Here is a 2,789-nt window from a genome sequence, read left to right as displayed (position 1 = left end):
AGTATTACCAGTGTTTGTGTGTATGTGTGTGTGTGTGTGTGTGTGTGTGTGTGTGCAATAACAGTTATGAGGTCAAGTCAAGTCAAGTTTTTAAGTTTATTTATATAAATATGCATTTGTACAACTATGTCATTCATATACACGCATGTACATTCATAACCCTAGTATAGATCAATACAAAGTTACATTACATGCAGACTATTTACAAGGCATATCCTACCAGATACAGCCCAGAGGCGATTAAAATAGAAATTTCACTAAAAAATAAAACAATATCACATGTAAATAATGTGATACAAACTGTGGAGGATTTGGGCTTTGTAGTGTGGAGGAAACCAGGCTCAGACATGAAGAGCAGTGCAGCCAGAGAGCGGTGGTCACACTGACGTCCAGGCTGGACCATGCTGCTGTTCGGCGGCGGTGCTCACACTGAGCCGCCCAGCAGCCCCGACACGCTCCTACGAAATGCTCTGGTGCCATCTAGCGTCGCGTTGGTGACAGTACCAAACATTCACTCACAAACACACACGCTTCATCATTCAGAGTACTCGTCAAAGACTCATGCACGCACGCTATGCGTCCTGGCGTCAATGCTGAATGTGTCTCTGTCGTCGATCGAAGGTGTGATGTGCTGTTGGCAACGTGTGTGTGTGTGTGTGGTCTGCATTGTATTAGCTGTTGACAAACTGATGATGTGGCCGCGACTTTACTTTTTTGTCCTGTTTGAAACCGGACCAGACATGACGAGAGGCAAGGGAGCGCGTGTGTGTGCGCGCACATGATGGTGTGGGTACGTGTGGGGCGTACAATTTGCCTTTTGTCTTACTGGTTGTTGGCTTCTTTCTTTCTTTCTTTGGTGGAAACGCAGAGAGAGAGAGACAGAGATTTGTGGCATGGAGGGATAGAAAGAGGCAGGAGCTAAATTCCTCCCCTCTCTCCCCCAGGTTAGGCCTGGCTGCTGTTATGCTGTGGTGAGTGAGGCGTGGAGAAATCCACGAGCGCACAAAGTTCTGTGTGTGTGTGTGTGCGCGCGCGCGTTGGGCCCTAGGAAACAGAAGTATATGTAAATTTGTGCTGATTGGTCAGGGTCAGAGGCTCCATTTTGCGTGTGCGTGTGCGTGTTAGTGTAAATATAATAACTCGTCCTTGCTCTGTGATTTTATCATCTCTACTGGCTCCTCATCTGCAGATCTGCTGTGCAACCCCCCGAATATATGCCTCCAGGTGTGTGTGTGTGTGTGTGTGTGTGTGTGTGTGTGTGTGTGTGTGTGATCACTTGAAAGACCTCTGTGCAGGGAAGGCGCGGGGAGGCAGTAACGTACAGAGTTTAATTTATGACTCCAGCATCATCTGACTTTAATCCGGCATTCAAAATCAACTTCAGTGCATTAAGATCAGATGGAAAATCAATATTTTGCATTCGGTCGTCTATTTCTTTTCTACTCGACAGCCAAACACCTCAATTGTTTTTTCTGTGTACCTACTATCAGGGCGGTAGAATCAGAGGGGAATTCCACATTATTATTCAGCTGTATAAACGATTCCAGTGCAGCACCGTGTTCATACAAAGCAGCCACATGTGCTACTGCACGTTCCTGCAAGCTGCAAGCTCAGAGGTAATAAGTGATAAGTTTAATTAAGCTTTAAACGCCTTAAAAAGATAAGGACACTGTTGGTTGTGAGAAATATACAGTATTAATGTACAATAGTACTAATACTAGTAGAATATATATTTTTCTCTTTTTATTTTAACTGCAATAAGACATTGTTTTGTAACATGTTGTATAATTATTATATACTCGTATAATACACCGTATTTCCGATGGACAGGTGTATTCTTTATTTAGCAGAGACTTGGAGAAAAACAAAGCGGCCCCGTGATGCCGCATTCGTCCGTCTGTTAATCTTTAACTCGTCCCGGGGCCCTTGTGTGGCCTGCTGCTGGCTCCGACCGGTAACGGTCCGGTGAACTGACCCAGAGCACGAGCTCACGGCGGCGTGAAGGACACGGCCAGCCGGCTCGGGCTGCCTGGAAACGATTAATACATTAAAACAAAAAAAGCACTAGTGAGGCAGTTTCTCTCAGTTTCTCATTAACTACTGCAGGAGAGGTCGGCCAGCGCGCACACACACACACACACACACACCGGACACTGCTTCCTATTGAGTGTATTGAGCTTTAAAGCCGTGAACAAACCTTTACATTCCTGTAGTTAAACAAAACTTTTCCTCTTTTCCGGACATGATTCATAAGTCACAGCCTATTCTAAAACCTTTATTCAACTTTGTAACATTTACCGCCTTTGAAGATATTCATTAGCCTATTTTTCAAAATTATAAGGTGATAGGAAGACTTCTGAATGTGTCTTTCTTTTACCTAATGCTGTGTGTTTTGAACGATTTCCCAATTTTAAGTAAGCCAAAACACATTTATGTGTTTAAAGTTAATACATGGGGGAAATGTAAGTTTTTCAATTTACCAAAAAGATATTATATTATAGATATATGGTTGTTTTGAAATTAACCTGCATATCAACCCTACCTCCTCTGTCATTAAAAAATCAGTGTAGTCTCTGCAATGTTTGAAATTAAATTCGGGGTAAAAAAAAAAACACCGTCTAAGTTAATAAAATAAATAGCAACGGTTTAATTTCATAGACCGTTAATTATAATTATTTCAAAATGCTTGTTAATAATACTGAGTGAAATGCAGGCGATCTGAGCATTGCCGGGGCTGAAATGAACCGCAGATGAACTGTACAGTGCCCGCGTGTGTGTGTGTGTGTGTG

The sequence above is a fragment of the Morone saxatilis genome, unplaced genomic scaffold (genome assembly GCF_004916995.1).
Source record: "Morone saxatilis isolate NCDOM2014 unplaced genomic scaffold, NCSU_SB_2.0 Contig14, whole genome shotgun sequence".
In the NCBI taxonomy this organism is placed as follows: domain Eukaryota; kingdom Metazoa; phylum Chordata; class Actinopteri; family Moronidae; genus Morone; species Morone saxatilis.
This window is presented reverse-complemented; position numbering follows the sequence as displayed.